This window comes from Aquarana catesbeiana, linkage group LG09 (genome assembly GCF_042186555.1).
Source record: "Aquarana catesbeiana isolate 2022-GZ linkage group LG09, ASM4218655v1, whole genome shotgun sequence".
Lineage (NCBI taxonomy): Eukaryota > Metazoa > Chordata > Amphibia > Anura > Ranidae > Aquarana > Aquarana catesbeiana.
Window position 1 is genome coordinate 303,156,241 of NC_133332.1, and position 19,041 is coordinate 303,175,281.

General features: G+C 44.4%; 1 protein-coding gene across 1 annotated transcript in view; it reads right to left on the bottom strand.

Moving 5' to 3' along the window:
• The window catches only part of SETX (senataxin), a 246,402-nt gene that overhangs the window by 150,975 nt on the left and 76,386 nt on the right, over positions 1-19,041 (bottom strand). The gene's annotated exons all lie outside the window — the stretch shown is intronic.

The window sequence follows — 19,041 nt, forward strand, 5'->3', positions numbered from 1 at the left end:
TCAGTCCATGGTAAGACAAATTGTCTATAAATGGAGAAAGTTCAGCACTGCTGCTACTCTCCCTATGAGTGGGCGTCCTGTAAAGATGACTGCAAGAGCACAGCGCAGACTGCTCAAGGAGGTGAAGAAGAATCCTAGAGTGTCAGCTAAAGACTTACAAAAGTCTCTGGCATATGCTAACATCCCTGTTCGCGAATCTATGATACATAAAACACTAAACAAGAATGGATTTCATGGGAGGATACCACAGAGGAAGCCACTGCTGTCCAAAAAAAACATTGCTGCATGTTTACAGTTTGCACAAGAGCACCTGGATGTTCCACAGCAGTACTGGCAAAATATTCTGTGGACAGATGAAACCAAAGTTGAGTTGTTTGGAAGAAGGACACAACACTGTGTGGAGAAAAAGAGGCACAGCACACCAACATCAAAACCTCATCCCAACTGTGAAGTATGGTGGTGGGGGCATCATGGTTTGGGGCTGCTTTGCTCCGTCAGGGCCTTGACAGATTGCTATCATAGAAGGAAAAATGAATTCCCAAGTTTATCAAGACATTTTGCAAGGGAACTTAAGGCCATATGTCCACCAGCTGAAGCTCAACAGAAGATGGGTGTTGCAACAGGACAACAACCCAAAGCATAGAAGTAAATCAACAGAATGGCTTAAACAGAAGAAAATACGCCTTCTGGAGTGGCCCAGTCAGAGGCCTGACCCCAACCCAATTGAGATGCTGTGGCATGACCTCAAGAAAGCGATTCACACCAGACATCCCAAGAATATTGCTGAACTGAAACAGTTCTGTAAAGAGGAATGGTCAAGAATTACTCCTGACCGTTGTGCACGTCTGATCTGCAACTACAGGAAACGTTTGGTTGAAGTTATTGCTGCCAAAGGAGGTTCAACCAGTTATTAAATCCAAGGGTTCACATACTTTTTCACCTGCACTGTGAATGTTTACATGGTGTGTTCAATAAAAACATTTAATTCTTTGTATGTTATTAGTTTAAGCAGACTGGGATTGTCTATGGTTGTGACTTAGATGAAGATCAGATCACATTTTATGACCAATTTGTGCAGAAATCCATATCATTCCAAAAGGGTTCACATACTTTTTATTGTAACTGTAGTTTCAAAACATCTGGGGTGCCAAGGTTCGCCATCACTGGCCTAGACCAACAGGTACGCCAAGGCAGCAAAGGCAGGGGGATTCTGCTCCTCCTCTGGGTATGTCAGCTGGACCCTTAAAAGCCAGAGATTCCTCTATTGTAACCATGGTTGTCTTGAGCAGCCTAGAGACAGGGGGTCCACTACTAGTGGAACAGTCCATTTCTGAAGGAGGGACTCCCCAAAGGGGTACCTTACAGCAAGCGTTTTCGGAAACACAAAAGGCACTTTATACACTCCCAGTCTTCATGGACAAATTTGCCAAAATAAGAGGGAGAAGGGAGCGCTTTCGCTGCACAAGACGGCTTATCCAAATGGGTACCGGCCCTTCTGCAGTCATCCTCACTCCCTGACAGGATAGGGAGCGTGGCCACCACCCCGTAAGGTGGGCCAGGTCCGTGGCGGCAGAGCCAGATAGGAATTTTTGAGACAGAGGCGGTAGGGGAGGGTAGGGGTGCCATATACTACGCTATATAAGTGCTACCCCACCAACCGGGACCCCCCCGGTCCATATAGGGGATTGTCGACCGAGCCCCCGCATAGGGGGCACAGAACGGAGCCCCTTACAGGGAGCACAGACCCCCACAGCGCCACCCCTCTGGTAAGAGGCAGCCACGAGGCCTAGCTGCAAAAGCCGCGGGCTAAATTTTTGGCCGTCCGCTGCGAGCGCGCGGCCTGCAGGGGGACCGGACCGATCCGAGCCCTGAACGGACACCCAGACGGTAGGCAGCAAAGCCACGGCCTAAATTTTCGGACACCAGCCACGAGTACGCGGCCCAATCTGATCCAGTAGGCCGAGAAGCCGCAGCCTAAATTTTTAGCCGCCGGTCACAAGTGCACGCCGCGCGTGGGGGGGGGGGGTACCGGACCGAGCTGGTAGGCCACAAAGCCGCGGCCTAAATTACGTGGTCAGGACATCCGATCACCCGCCTCCCAGGCCCAACCACCATATACCACCCCCCAGTAACAACCCAGAGGATGGAAAAGGGGGACCGTGTGTCCAAAAAGCTCTTAGGCCGGAAGCCTGTGCCTCACCCAGGAAAGGGGGGGGGGGGGGGGAGAACCCCGGAGGGACCAACCACCTCAGGGAGTACCCGCACACCACTCCAGGAAAGGAAAGGAGGGGACCCCTTACTTACCTCTCCGGCAAAATGCACGGGTAGCGCATCCGGACAGATCCTCCTCGCCACCGAAGTGGGGGGGGGGCTGTCGGCCATGAGGAACGCTGCGACACAGGCCGAGACCCGGTCGTATGCGATCTCGCAAAACTTTTAACTTGCAGGGCCAGCCCCTGTCCAGTGGGGATAAGTCGCGGCCGGCCTAGAGCATAGCTGCGGTCTGCAGGCGCTCACTGGCCAGACTGGGGTGACCGCTGGATCAAGTGTCCAGCCCGTCACCCAGCCCGGCAGTTGATTGTAGAGCTCACTGGAAAAAAAATATCCAGGAAGAGAAAAAAAAAAAAAAAAAAAAATTCCCAGGACTAGAGATCCCAGAAGGGAACTAGGTCCTTAGTACTGACTAGGCAGAAAAAAAAAAAAAACTGAATACCTAGAGCAGGGAGGGGGTTATATACTGACTGAGGACATCCCATGGGCGTAGCCAGGCGTTTTGTTTTTGTTCTGCCTAGTCCGACTCCTGCAAAGACGATATAATCCTATGGTTCTGAATAAAGAAGGCTGTGTCTGTCAATGAACGCATGTGAAAATTATTTAGAAGTACCCAACATTCCCACAGAGACCTCATACAACTTTAAAGCAAACCTGTCTGTTCTCCTCTTCTCCAGCACCACATATTCACCTTTCCTTTGCTCCCCTGATGTTCTGCTCGGCTGGCAGGAGCAAAGGCTGACAAAATACAATAGCTACAGAGATTCATCCATACCCACTGTATAGCGTGGCTAGAGAAGATTGTTAAATGTTATTTATTCAGCCCGCAGGATAAACAAAACAATATGTGTGTATGGGTGGTTTAAGTCTGGATTAAACTGGCACTTACACAATGCAATCTTTCTTCACTCCTAGAAGCTGAACAAAGCAACTACCAATATTCAGAGGGTCTAAAAGGGCCCAGTGTCTTCTGGGGAGTCTTTGTTTGGAATTAGGGCCGAAACAACTAATCGATTAATCGACAACTAATCGATTATGAAATTAATCGATTATGAAAATAGTAATCGATTAATCGGCCAGTAACATAATGGGGTTAAAAAAGCTAAAATTAGCCCTATAAAGTACAAAAAGAGCAAATAATCTCTACTGTAAATATTACTTTCACTGTTGCAAAGTAAAAAAAACTAAGGGCTATTTTTTTTATTTTTTTTTTTTAACTCCATTATGTTACTAATAATAGTAACATAATGGGGTTAAAAAAGCTAAAATTAGCCCTATAAAGTACAAAAAGAGCAAATAATCTCTACTGTAAATATTACTTTCACTGTTGCAAAGTAAAAAAAACTAAGGGCTATTTTTTTTATTTTTTTTTTTAACTCCATTATGTTACTAAATGTCTTAGGCCTGGTTCCCACATGTGTTTTTTGGTGCTTTTTGCAGAAATGCACTACAGTTCATTTAACATTCACATCTATGCCTTTTCAGCTGCTGTGTATTTGGAAAGGGTCAAGGACCTTTTTCAATGCAAAACGGTGCTTTTTTGGTTCAATATACTTCAATGGAGAAGCTGCAGAAAAGCATATAATATTACAGTTCTGTTTGAAAATCTGCAAAACAGTCTAGATTTTTTTTTTCTTTAAATAAAAAAATTTGATCTGAGTCTGATGATATTTACCAGATTCATCCTCTAATAGTATATAGTGTATATCTCTTCTGTCTGTTATTCTCAGAGAGGATTAAAGATTTTACTCCCTAACCATATAGTTGGTTACTTATATTTACCCCTGCGTATAAAGATATTTAGGAACAAATTGCCTTTTTTAAACTTTACATATTAACTAAATTATACACCACACTTTTTTTTAAGGTTATTAACCGATTAATCGATTAATCGAAACAATAATCGGCCAACTAATCGATTATGAAAATAATCGTTAGTTGCAGCCCTATTTGGAATGCAACACCTTGAATATAATGCCACTTTCAAATGCATTCCCATGCCAGAAGACCTCCAATTATATATTTTAGGCTTTACCATTTTACTGCTGAGCGATTTCCCCACTTTTTTTTTTTTATATGATGGAAAAGAGCAATGAAAATTAAAAAAGAAAAAAAAAAAAAAAAGAAAAGTTGGGATCCGCTCTTCAGTTTCGTTTTTTTTTTTTTAATTTAAATATAGGTCAACAGTTTTCCTTTTTTCCCATACAAGCCTTAATCTCCCTCTTATCCTCTGTGCTGCTCCAAAAAATACTAGCACTAGAATCTAATAAAATACACTTAATGGGTTTTTAACATAAACACACACACACGCACACACACAAACACAAACACACCTGTGAGAAGTGAGGCTTCAGTTCTGTCCCTGGTGAGCAGGAGAGGTCCTGAGTTGGACAGGGAGAACTATGTGATGTTACATAATGAGTGGCATGGTTGGATCTCATTCATCTTGTACATTTAATTTTTATTCATGGTTTTAATAAATTGAAGTATTTTACACCATGTATGACTTCCGTTCCTTTCTCTCGCTTGATCGGGAAGTGAGGGGTTCTCCTAAGCTAAGAAGGATAATTTCTCTTAAAAGATCTAAAGTGCATAGGACCTATTTAATAATACGTATTAATGTAGGTCATCTACTGTATGCAAGGCAAGTCCCTGACCAAAGGACTGGGAGTGCATGTGGTGGAGTTTGAATGTCCTTATATCCACTGTGATAAAGAGTAGTACACTCAGGCGTTGTGTTCATCTAGCAAAAGTAGCTTGTTGTAGACTTTTCTTTAAAAAGGAGGACTTTTTGCACTTTTGTTTTAATCAAAAATTGTCTGGTATATTGCACCTGTTCTAGGTAGAGTGCACTATATTTCACAGGAGTATCACATTATTGAAAATTCTTTATCCATTTTCTTTGGTTTGTTTAGGGTAGCAGCGATGTGCAAAAAAAATAAATAAAATAAATACATTTAAAAATGTGTAAATAGACCCAACTCAAAGTCCCAGGGCAGGAACCTGTGGCCAAAAGCTTTATCAACAGCAGATTGGACATCTACCCGATAGAACTGTGTGAAGGTATGAACGGAAAACCATGTGGTCCCCCTACAAAGTTGGGCAACAGAGGCTTGATGTCAGAATGCCCAGGAAACGCCCACTGGTCTGGTAGAGTGAGAATATAAAAAGTGCAGGAGGAGCTTTGTCCTTCAGGACGTAAGCTCCTAAGAGTTGTCATCCAATCTACCTAGCAACGGTAGATTTAAAGCAGGATGTCCCTTGCAAGGTCCTGAGGGTAGTACAAACTGGGAGTTCAGCTTCCTGACAGAAGCTGTAGCTTTGAGATAGATTCTGATGGCTCAGACCATGACCAGGAATTGAAAAACTTTTTTTTAGGTGCTTTTGAACAGGGCACAAAGAGGGAAGAGTACATCTTCACCAAGGTGGAAGACGGACATAACCTTATGAAGAAGGTCATGACCTTGTGAAGAATGAAGAATGGCTCCTTAAAGTGGAGTTCCACCCATAAAAAAACATTTCCATTACTGTGCAGCAAATATAATGACATTTAGAGAATTTTTTTTTACTTACTTTTTCATGCCTGGTGCTATGTGGCCCCTTCAAATCTTCCCCTTCTTCATCGCGGCTCCTTGCGCCACTTCCCTCACTTCCCTCAGCGCCGAAGGCCTCGTTGCCATCACAATGGGGCGGGCACTTCAGACGCCGCTGCCCGTTGTGATGGCAACCTGAGACGTTGACAGCGCTGTGTTACTGTGAAAATGTGCGTGCGCGAGAATGGGAGGTGCATGCTGGTCGCTCAGCTGCACCGTATCCCTAAACATTATGCTTGTGGGCCTCAAAAGGCATGTCTGACAGACGTGATTAACCTCCAATAATGCTACTTTGTGGAAGTCTAAATTATGCGCACCTGAATGCCATCTGACACTAAGCCGCAAGCATAAAAGTGCAAAAGTTAACACCTGAACATAGGACAGAAAAATGCTGTGTTAACACAGCTGTGACATTATTCAAGAGGTTCCTTGATGGGTTTAAGGCTGGGTTCACACTATACTACACGACACTAGTACGACTTTCATCCTACTTTGCTCTGCGACATCAGTTCTACATCCATCCGACTTTCATGAACAGGATACTACTTTGATCCAACTTTTCAGATAGTATACTTGTCCTTTGACCAATTAAAACTAACACACAATGGGAGGGGCTACAGCAGGGGGCAGGAAATAACACAATGTCGGATGTCTTGGTGTGAATCTGGAGGGGGAACTCCGCGCCAAATTTTAAATAAAAAAACCGGCATGGGTTCCCCCTCCAAGAGCATACCAGGCCCTTAGGTCTGGTATGGACCTTGAGGGGAACCCCCTACGCCGAAAAAACGGCGTGGGGGTCCCCCCCAAATCCATACCAGACCCTTATCCAAGCACGCAGCCCGGCCGGTCAGGAATGGGGGTGGGGACGACTGAGCGCCCCCCCCCCCCTGAACCGTACCAGGCCGCATGCCCTCAACATGGGGGGGTTGGTGCCTTGGGGGAGGGGGCGTGCTGCGGGTCCCCCCACCCCAAAGCACCTTGTCCCCATGTTGATGAGGACAAGGGCCTCTTCCCAACAACCCTGGCCGTTGGTGGTCGGGGTCTGCAGGCGGGGGGCTTATCGGAATCCGGGAGCCCCCTTTAATAAGGGGGCCCCCCGATCCCGGCCCCCCACCCTTTGTGAATGAGTATGGGGTACATCGTACCCTACCAATTCACCTAGGGAAAAAAGTGTCAATAAAAAAAAACACAGTACACAGGTTTTTAAAGTAATTTATTAGACAGCTCCGGGGTCTTCTTACGACTTCGGGGTCTCTCCGGCGTCTCCTCCCGGTGTCCTGATCTTCTGCCGGCTCCTCCGCTATCTTCTACAGCTCTATTGCTAGCGGTGGCCCGGACTTCTGCCTTCTTTTCTTCCAATGTTGACACGACGCTCTCTCCGGCTGGAATGCTCTCTGTGCACTCTGCTATGGCTTATATAGGCGGGGACCCCACCCCCTTATGCCGTCACAGTCCCTGGGCATGCTGGGACTGTGACGGCATAAGGGGGCATGGTCATCGGGTGATGACCACGTCCCCTTATGCCGTCACAGTCCCAGCATGCCCAGGGACTGTGACGGCATACGGGGGCGGGGTCACCTCCTATATAAGTCAGAGTGGAGCGCCCAGAGTGCATTCCACCCGGTGAGAGCGTCGTGTCAACATCAGAAGAAGAGAAGAGGGCAGAAGGCAGAAGACCGGGCTCCTCCGCTATAGCAAAAGAGCAGAAGATATCGGAGGAGCCCGGCAGAAGATCCGGAGAGCGCGGAGAAGATCCGGAGAGACCCCCGAAGAGAAGAAGGCAGAAGGCAGCAGACCGGGCTCCTCCGCTATAGCAAAAGAGCGGCAAAAGAGAAGATAGCGGAGGAGCCCGGCAGAAGACCCGGAGAAGAACCGGAGAGACCCCCGAAGTAGGAAGAAGACCCCCGAAGCCGGAAGAAGACCCCCGGAGCTGTCTAATAAATTACTTTAAAAATCTGTGTAGTGTTTTTTTTTATTGACACTTTTTCCCCTAGGTGAATGGGTAGGGGTACCATGTACCCCATACTCATTCACATAGAGTGGGGGGCCGGGATCTGGGGGCCCCCTTATTAAAGGGGGCTCCCGGATTCCGATATGCCCCCCGCCCGCAGACCCCGACAACCAACGGCAAGGGTTGTCGGGAAGAGGCCCTTGTCCTCATCAACATGGGGACAAGGTGCTTTGGGGTGGGGGACCCGCAGCGCGCCCCCCTCGCCCAAGGCACCAACCACCCCATGTTGAGGGCATGCGGCCTGGTACGGTTCAGGAGGGGGGGCGCTCGCTCGTCCCCACCCCCATTCCTGACCGGCCGGGCTGTGTGCTCGGATAAGGGTCTGGTATGGATTTGGGGGGAACCCCACGCCGTTTTTTCGGCGTAGGGGTTCCCCTCAAGGTCCATACCAGACCTAAGGGCCTGGTATGCTCTTGGAGGGGGAACCCATGCCGTTTATTTAAAATTTGGCGTGGAGCTCCCCCTCAAGATCATCTGAGCACAAGTCGCGTGCCAAAGTCGGATCATGTGAGACGGCGATCCGACTTTGATCCGACTTCAATGATAGTCAATAGGCTGAAGAAGGATCAAAGTCGGACCAAAGTAGTACAGGGAGCATTTCTAAAGTCGGAACGACTTGTGTCGGACTGGTTAGGACGGCTCCCATAGGGAAACATTAAATTTCACACGTCATGCGACATGAGCTCCCAATGTCGGAGCGTTTGTCGGACCAGTGTGAACCCAGCCTAAAGGGTGGTTTCTTCAGGGAAGATGGAACTAAATTGAGGTCCCAAGGAAGGAAGCACAGGGAAAAGCGCTATACCTTGAATAGAAGGTTTCTACAGGAGAAAAAAAAAAAAAAAAAGTGTATCCCAAGGTTTTGGGAAAAGCATCAACAAGGCCTAAATCTGTCATGAAGGGTCAGTTCCTGAAAGTAGGAAGGCCAGAAAGCAGGGTAATTTATAGAATTAATGTGCCAGTGTTCATATCGGGCTAAGAAGGTTTTCCCAGGTAGAATAGTAGATCTTTCTAGAAGTTGCTTTTCTTGCTTTTAACAGTGTGGGAATGTCCAATTTAGAGACCCCTCTGTCACTCAAGACTTGTGTTTCAATAGCTATGCTGTTAAAGAGGGAGTCCCGCGAACAATTTTTTTTTAAAGTCAGCAGCTACAAACACTGCAGCTGCTGACTTTTAAAATAAGGACACTCACCTGTCCCCGAATCCAGCGCTGTCGGCACCCGAGGCCGAACCGTCCCTCGGTCCTCGGCAGATACCACCGTCATTCTCTGTGAGGGATTCAGGAAGTGAAGCATTCCCTACTGTGCATGCGCAAGTCACGCTGCGCGTCCTAACTGGTCCCCGCTATCTCCTGGGACCCGTGTGTGTCCCAGCAGACAGCGCGGGGGGGACAGGAAGAGGCATAGACTCCCGTGGAAGTGGGTGCAGATACCTGTCTTAGACAGGTATCTTTACCCCCCTCCCCACTGAAAGGTGCCAAACGTGACACTGGGGGGGGGGGGGGGGTTCCCCAAAAGCAGAGGTTCAATTTTTGTGTGAACCACCACTTTAAAGCCAGTGACTGAAAAGCAGAAATGGACATGGGGCTTTCAGACAGTGGGATGGGCTGTTTGTAAGAGGCCAAGGCTTGTCTCCTAGAAGATCAAGTACAGTGCATCTGGAAAGTATTCACAGCGCTTCATCTTTTCCACATTTTGTTATGTTACAGCCTTATTCCAAAATTGATTGAAAATTCATCATTTTCCGCAAAATTCGAAAAACAATACCCCATAATGACAACATGAAAGAAGCTTGTTTGAAACCTTTGCATATTTATAAAAAAAAAATTTATAATATATATATATATATATATATATATATATATATATATATATATATATATATATATATATATATATATATATATATATATATATATATATATATATATATCACATGCACATAAGTATTCACAGCTTTTGCCATGACACTCACAATTTACCTCAAGTGTATTCTGATCATCCTTGAGAGAGGTTTCTACTACTTGATTGGAGCCCACCTGTGGTAAATTCAGTTGATTAACCACTAGGCTACCGTCCACCGTCATATGACGGCGGGACGAGGCAGCTCTTGTTCTGGGCGGACATCATATGACGTGATCGCCCTCCCGAGCCACTAGGGGGCGCGTGTGCCCGCTGCGTCGCTCGGGACCCGCGATTGCCGGGTAACAGAGCAGGACCATGGATCTGTGTGTGTAAACACACAGATCCACTTCCTGTCAGAGGAGAGGAGACGATGGTGTGTTCCTTGTACATAGGGACACCGATCAGTCTCCTCCCCTAGTGAGTCCCCTCCTCCCACAGTTAGAATCACCTCCCTTGGACGCACATCAACCCCTCGATCGCCCCCTAGTGTTAACCCCTTCCCTGCCAGTCACATTTACACAGTAATAAATGCATTTTTATAGCACGGATCACTGTAAAAATGTGAATGGTCCCAAAAATGTGTCAAAAGTATCTGATATGTCCGCTGCAATATTGCAGTCACAATAAAAATCGCAGATGCCGCCATTACTAGTAAAAAATAAATAAATAAAAATGCTATAAATCTATCCCCTATTTTGTAGACGCTATAACTTTTGCGCAAACCAATCAATATACGCTTATTGCGATTTTTTTTACCAAAAATATGTAGAAGAATACATATTAGCCTAAACTGAGGAAAAAATTTGTTTAAAAAAAAAAAAAAAAAAAAATGGATATTTACTATAGCAAAAAGTAAAAAATATTGTTATAATACTGTTTTTTCAAAATTGTCACTCTTGTTTATAGCGCAATAAATAAAAACCACAGAGGTGATCAAATACCACCAAAAGAAAGCTTTATTTGTGGGGAAAAAATGATAAAAATTTTCATTAGGGTGCAGTGTAACCTGACCGCGCAATTGTCATTCAAAGTGCGACAGCGCTGAAAACTGAAAAATGGCTTGGGCAGGAAGGGGGTGAAAGTGCCCTGTATTGAGGTGGTTAAACATGATTTGGAAAGGCACACACCAGTCTATATAAGGTCTCACAGTTAACAATGCATGTCAGAGCACAAACCAAGCCATGAAGTCCAAGGAATTGTCTGTAGACCTCCGAGACAGGATTGTATCAAGATCTGGGGAAGGGTACAGAAAAAAAAAAAAATCAGCAGCATGGAAGGTCCCAATGAGCACAGAGGTCTCCATCATCTGTAAATGATAGAAGTTTGGAACCCCCAGGACTCTTCCTAGAGCGCGCTGCCTGGACAAACTGAGCGATCGGGAGAGAAGGGCCTTAGTCAGGGAGATGACCAAAAACCCAATAGTCTCTCTGACAGAACTCCAGCTTTTCTCTGTGGAGAGGGGAGAACCTTCCAGAAGAACAACCATCTCTGCAGCACTCCACCAATCAGGCCTGTATGGTAGAATGGGCAGACGGAAGCCACTTCTCAGTTAAAGGTACTTGACAGCCCTCATGGGGTTTGCCAAGAGGCACCTGAAGGACCACAAAAAATAAAATTCTCTGGTATGATGAAACAAAGATTGAACTCTTTGGCATGAATGGCAAGCATTATGTCTGGAGGAAACCAGGCACTGCTCATCACCTGCCAATACCATACCTACAGTGAAGCATGGCGGGGGAGGCATCATGCCGTGGGGATGTTTTTCAGCGGCAGTACCTGGAAGACTAGTCAACTACATCCTTCATGAAAACCTGCTCCAGACCTCTCTGAACCTCAGAATGGGGCGAAGGTTCATCTTCCAACAGGACAACGACCCTAAGCACACACCCAAGGTAACAAAGCTATGGGACAACTCTGTGAATGTCCTTGAGTGGCCCAGCCAGAGCCCGACTGAACATCTCTGGAGAGATCTGAAAATGGCTGAGCACCCAATGCTTCCCATCCAACCTGATAGAACATGGGAGGTCCTGCAAAGAAGAATGGGAGAAATGGCCCAAAAATAAGTGTGCCAAGCTTGTAGCATCATACTCAAAAAGACTTGAGGCTGTAATTGGTGCCAAAGGTGCTTCAAGATAAAGTACTGAGCAAAGGCTGTGAATATTTATGTATGTGATTTTTTTTGTTTTTTATTTTTAATAAAATTAGCAAACATTTCAAACTAACTTTTTACATTGTCATTATGGGGTATTGTTTGTAGAATTTTGAAGAAAATAATGAATTTAATCCATTTTGGAATAAGACTAACATAACAAAATGTGGAAAAAGTGAAGCGCTGTGAATACTTTCCGCATGTACTGTATGTCTTTGAACCAGGTTTTTTTGGCCAGTTAGAGCAATGAGAATCACTGGTTTCTTCTCTTGCTTTATTTTGTGAAGCAGCTAAGGCAGAATTTACACTGTTGGAAATACACAGATTAGTCTAAACCAAGGAATGATCAGAAAACCCAATGCCAGTGTTGGAGGATCTTTGATTCCGGTAAACTGTTGAACCTAGAGGCCTGGATAGCCAAACCTGGAGTCCCTGATCTCGGACACATCAGGTTAAAAGGTGTCAGAGTGAAGGCCCCATTTCCCTTGGCCCAGACAGTGATGCCTGAGATAGTTCACCTTCCAACTGTCAATTTTTGGGAGGTAGACAGCAGAGATTGCTGAACAGTGTTTCTATGTCCATGAGGTGACCAGGCTTGCTGCCTTACTTCAAGGTTGCAGGACTCCTTATGCTCCCTTTGTGACTGATGCAGGTCACAGCTGTGACATTGTATGATTGCACCCTGATCAGGTATCCCTGAAGGGGGGCTCCAGTGGTGCAGTGCCATTTTTAGCACTCTGAACTCCTAGATGTTGATGGGGAGCTTGGCTTTCTTGGTTTACCATGTTCCCTGAACTGTGAGGGATTGGAGCACCCCTCTCCAGCCTGGTATCTGTTGTCACCTTTCAGTTGTATGGCAGAAAATGCCTTCCCAATTGTCAAGACGGGGTTGGAAATCCACCAAATAAGGGCGTTTCTTGCTTGGCTGGATTGAAGCATAGAAGGTAAAGTGAAGGAAAAATGGTTGTGCCATGCCAACAAGATGATGTATTATTGGAGAGGCTCTGAATGAAAATGGGGGAATGAAACAGCCTTCACAAGGCCTAGAACTCCCATTAAGAATCTCACAGAGGTGAGTCTCTGATCTCAAGGCTACGGGGAGAGCTTTAAGGGAGAGCAGTTGGGCTTTTCAGAAGAAGGACCTTTGCTTGGGCGTGTCCTTCAAAAGAAGGTCATCTAGATACCCCATGGCATGAATGTCTTATTATTATACAGGATTTATATAGCGCCAACAGTTTACGCAGCGCTTTACAATATAAAAGTGAGACAATACAGTTATAACACAATAAGATACAAGAGGATTAAGAGGGCCTTGCTCAGAAGAGCTTACAATGTCCTATGATCTTTAAGCCTAACTCCAGGTTGTGTGTTACTTTTAAAAGTTTGTTTGATCTGAGTGGGCCCAAATGAACCTTTTCCATTAATAAGACATGCGGCTGCAGTCAGCGCTGTATAAACAACTGTATGTAGAATCAGCTACATACCAGTATAAAGCACTCTGGTCCAGCAGCAGTGCCCAGCACTGCTGCTGGACCAGAGTGCTTTATATTGTATCTCTGTGGAATAACAGCCACAACTAAAACTAAAACTTTTTTCACGGTCATATGGATGAGGGGTCTTTTACAAGCAGCTTCAGTTGACTAGGCTCTGAGCCACAAGTTTCTGCGCATGTGAACAGAAATCAGAGCCATTCTCAAGATTTGGGTCATGACTTGTTCTAAAATATCTAACAGAAAACAAGAAGCAGAAGGTAACTGCTCAGTTAACCACTTGACCTCCGGAAGATTTACCCCCCTTTTGGACCAGGCCATTTTTTGCGCTACGGCACTGCATTACTTTAGCTGGCAATTGTGCAGTCATGTGACACTGTACCCAAATAAAATTTATATATTTATTTTCCCACAATTAGAGCTTTCTTTTGGTGGTATGTGATCACCACTGGAGTTTAATTTTTTGCGCTATAAAGCAAAAAAATAAAAAAAAGGCAATTTTGAATTTCTTCATAAATTTAGGCCAATATGTATTCTCCTTCATGTTTTTGGTAGAAAAATAAATAAATAAAATAAAATTACAAAGTATACTTACTGGTTTATGTGAACGGTATAGCATCTACAAACTGGGATATTTATGGATTTTTTTTCTTATATTAATAATGGCGGTGATCAGCAACTTATAGCAGGACTGCGAAATTGTGGAGGACAATGACATTCTGACACTTTGCGGGAACCAGTGCCACTAATACAATGATCAGTCACTGAACTAATGACACTTGCAAGGAAGGGGTTAAATATCTAGGGCAATCAAAAAGAGTTAACTGTGCCTAGCCAGTGTTTTTGCGTACACAGTGTGCGGATTTCAATAGAAGTCGTAATAGATTCTAGTCACAATGTATTCTAGATTCTAGCAGAAATGGTCCGCCGGAGGCGGGCGCGCCCCCTGCAGGCAGAATCACGTATATATGTGATCTTGTGCACAGTTGGCATCCAGTAGCAGTAAAAGTGCTATAGGATGGTGCGCAAGTGGTTAAAGTACGGTTCCGAAATACAGGATTGTGTTGGTTTAATTGCCCTGGTCCAACTGGCTTTGTTTGGCAGATGGAATCTGCAGAAATAGCTTGTTGCCGAGCTGGGCCTGCGAGATTAAGGAGAGGTTTTAAGAGAGTCTCAAACTATCCAGTAGCAATCTTTGATTGAAGGAACATCTCCAATAGGTACACTAAGGAGTTTAGGACTTAGACAGCAGGGTCTAAAGGATGATATAGTAACCAAGACTGTAATGTTACTAACACGTCACAGAATGTACCCTCATGGCTAACAGAAGCCAGTATCAGAAATAGACTTTAAAATAATTAAAAAAAAAAAAAAAAAAAAACTTAACAAGTCACCAGGACCAGATGGCCTACACCCGAGAGTCCTAAGGGAACTTAGTCAGGTGATAGCTGGACCGCTGTTTACCGAAATTACAGGCCAGTCAGCCTAACATCAACAGTCTGTAAGCTATTGGAGGGGATAAGGGACTATATCCAAGATTTTAGTAATGAAAACAGAATCATTAGTAGTAATCAGCATGGATTTATGAAGGTCCGTTCTTGTCAGACCAATCTATTATCGTTTTATGAGGAAGTGAGCTGCCTTCGAGATAAAGGAAGGCCTGTGGATGTGATGTTTCTGGATTTTGCTAAGGCATTTGATACAGTTCACCACAAACGTTTACTTTACAAACTGAGCTCTGTCGGCATGGACCATAGGGGGAGTACCTGGATTGAAAACTGGCTATGGGGACGGGTCCAAAGGGTGGTGATTAATAATGAGTGCCTGGAATGGTTCGGTGTGATAAGTGGAGTCACCCAAGGATCTGTCCGGGGACCAATTCTGTTTAATTCATTCATAAACGATATAGGGAATGGGATAAGTAGCTCAATCTCAATATTTGCAGATGATACAAAGCTAAGCAGGGCTATAACTTTTGTGCAGGATGTGGAAACCTTACAAGACCTAAATAAAATAATGGGTTGGGCAGCTACTTGGCAAAAGAGGTTTAATGTTGAAAAAGGTAAAGTAATGCATTTGGGTGCTAAAAATATGAAATGCAAGTTACTGGCTCAGCAATGGCATGCAATGCCAACAGAATATTAGCATGCATTAAAAAGGGATTTACTCCAGAGCTAAAACGAGAATTCTTCCACTCTACTCTGGTCCGGCTGCATCTTTAGTATGCCGTCCAGTTCTGGGCACAAGTCCCCAAGAAGGATGTGCTGGAACTGGAGAGAGTCCAGAGAAGGGCAACAAAGTAAATAAAAGGGACTAGAGGATCTCAGCTATGGGGAAAGACTACAAGCATTGAACTTATTCTCTCTGGAGAGAAGAAGCTTGAGAGGGAATATGATAGTAATGTTCAAATACCTTATTAGCATAGAGAAAAAAAAAATTCAGTGAAAGGGAGTTTAGAAAGACATGTAGCTATTCACTGAAATTGGAAGAGAAGCGGTTTAACCGTAAACTGCGTAGAGGGTACTGTACTGTCAAAGCGGTAAGGATGTGGAATTCTCTTCCACAATCAATCAGTGGTATTAGCAGGGAGCGTCGATATATTAGATGGGCATCTTAATGATCACAACATACAGGGATATGGGAATTACTATTGACAAACAAACACACACACACGTTGAACTGGATGGACTGGATAGTCTGGTATCTTTTTTCAACCTTACCAACTATGCAACTATCCTGCTGATTTTGTACGTTTGCCACTGACAAAGAAATTATCAGTCTATAATTTTGATGGTAGATTTATTTTAACGGTGAAAGAACAAAATTACCCAAAAAAAATGCATTTCCAAACATGTTATAAATTGATTTGCATTTAAATGAGTGAAGTATTTGATCCCCCATCAGCAAGATTTCTGGCTCCCAGGTGTCTTCTATACAGGTAACAAGCTGAGATTAGGAGCGCTCCTAATCTCAGCTTGTTACCTGTATAAAAGATAAATTATGATATTTGAAGCGCTTCACAATGTGAAAAAAAGATGAATAAATATAAATGCTTAAATAAATCCAGCAGTGAGTAATGGGGCGTACACACGGTCGGACTTTTCGTCTACAAAAGTCCGACAGCCTGTCCGGCAGACTTCAGGCGGACTTGCAGCAGACTTTCTAACGAACGAACTTGCCTACACACGACCACACAAAAGTCCGACGGATTCGTACGTGATGACGTACACCGGGGGATTTCGGGGTCCGTCGTAGTTACGACGTAAAGATTTGAAGCATGTTTCAAATCTAAAGTCCGTCGGATTTGAGGCTGAAAAAGTCTGCTGAAAGTCCGGAGAAGCCCACACACGATCGGATTACCAGCCAGCTTTAGTTCGTCGGCGTCCGTTGGACTTTTGTAGACGAAAAGTCCGACCGTGTGTACGCCCCATAAGAATTCCTAAAAGAAAGTCCAGCAATAAAAATGTGTAAAATTATAAAGAATTAGTGACACCAAATGTATAAAAAATCCACATAAAGAATAAATAGGAATGTATTCAAAAGGTACAATATGTAAAATGTATAATCCGTTTGACATAGAGCTTCGATCAGGTTCCACTAGCAAAGCTGTTTAGAAAAAACACACACTTGCTTGATTAAGGTGCTCATTGATACTTATGGCAACAAATGTTTCTTTTGCTTCTGTTCACATCAGATGTGCCAATCACAACCAAATCTCATTGACAGAGCAGATAAGAGAAAAACCAATCATTGTGCAATAGTTTTGATACCAAGGTACACAGGCAAACTTCAATCCACTCACGTGCGCCTTATAATGATAAGGCATATGCAGGTTTCACTATAGCAGTCAGCCGCCTCAGACAGGAGCAGAATCGCTGCAGTACACAGTGTGATACTACCAGTTCTGCACAGAGCGTCGTTGGCTCCTCCCACGCGTTGCGTCACGGTCACAAGGTGATTTAAGGCTATGCAGGAAGCAGGATGATGATTAACTCACGCTGTAGCCATGACAACCACTCTGCCGTTGTGCTATAAAGCTGAGTCCGTCAGAGCTTGTGTTATCCTTGAAAAAGTCACGTGACCGTGACGCAACGCGTGAGATTTGGTTGTGATTGGCACATCTGATGTGAACAGAAGCAAAAGAAACATTTGTTGCCATAAGTATCAATGAGCACCTTAATCAAGCAAGTGTGTGTTTTTTCTAAACAGCTTTGCTAGTGGAACCTGATCAAAGCTCTATGTCAAATGGATTATACATTTTACATATTGTACCTTTTGAATACATTCCTATTTATTCTTTATGTGGATTTTTTATACATTTGGTGTCACTATTTCTTTATAATTTTACACATTTTTATTGCTGGACTTTCTTTTAGGAATTCTTACTCACTGCTGGATTTATTTAAGCATTTATATTTATTCATCTTTTTTTCACATTGTGAAGCGCTTCAAATATCATAATTTATTCTTTTTTAAGTGATTCTGAAAACACTCTGTCTTGATAGCAGCCTCACTTGTTTTTATGTGTAATTATTAGTTATTTAGCATCACAGCGCTTTGTGTTTTATCTATCCTTTTTCACCTGTATAAAAGATACCTGTCCACAGAAGAAAATCAAATTCCAATCTCTCCACCATGGCCAAGACCAAAGAGCTATCCAAGGATGTCAGGGACAAGATTGTAGACCTACATAAGGCTGGAATGGGCTACAAGACCATCGCCAAGCAGCTTGGTTAGAGGGCGCAACAGTTGGTGCAATTATTCGCAAATGGAAGAAACACAAAATAACTGTCATCTCCCTCAGTCTGGGTCTCCATGCAAGATCTCACCTCATGGAGTTTCAATGAACATGAGAACAGTGAGGAATCAGCCCAGAATCACATGAGATTCTTGTTGATCAAGGCAGCTGGGACCATAGTCATCAAGAAAACAATTGGTAACGCACTGCGCCGTGAAGGACAAATCCTGCAGCGCCCACAAGGTCCCCCTGCTCAAGAAAGAACATGCACAGGCCGATCTGAATGATTCAGAGGAGAACTGGGTGAAAGTGTTGAGGTCAGATGAGACCAAAATCAAGCTCTTTGGCATCAATTCAACTCGCTGTGTTTGGAGGAGGAAGGAATGCTGCCTATGATCCCAAGAACACCATCCCCACCGTCAAACATGGAGGTGGAAACATCATGCTCTGGGGGTGTTTTTCTGCTAAGGGGACAGAACAACTTCACCGCATCAAAAGGACGATGAACGGGACCATGTACCATCAAATCTTGGGTGAGAACCTCCTTCCCTCAGCCAGGGCATTGAAAATGGGTCGTGGATGGGTCTTCCAGCATGACAATGACCCAAAACACACGGCCAAGGCAACAAAGGAGTGGCTCAAGAAGAAGCACATTGAGGTCCTGGAGTGGCCTAGCCAGTATCCAGACCTTAATCCCAAAGAAAATATGTGGAGGGAGCTGAAAGTTCGAGTTCCCAAACTCAGCCTCGAAACCTTAATGACTTGGAGAGGATCTGCAAAGAGAAGTGGGACAAAATCCCTCCTGAGATGTGTGTAAACCTGGAGGCCAACTACAAGAAATGTCTGACCTCTGTGATTGCCAACAAGGGTTTTGCCACCAAGCACCAA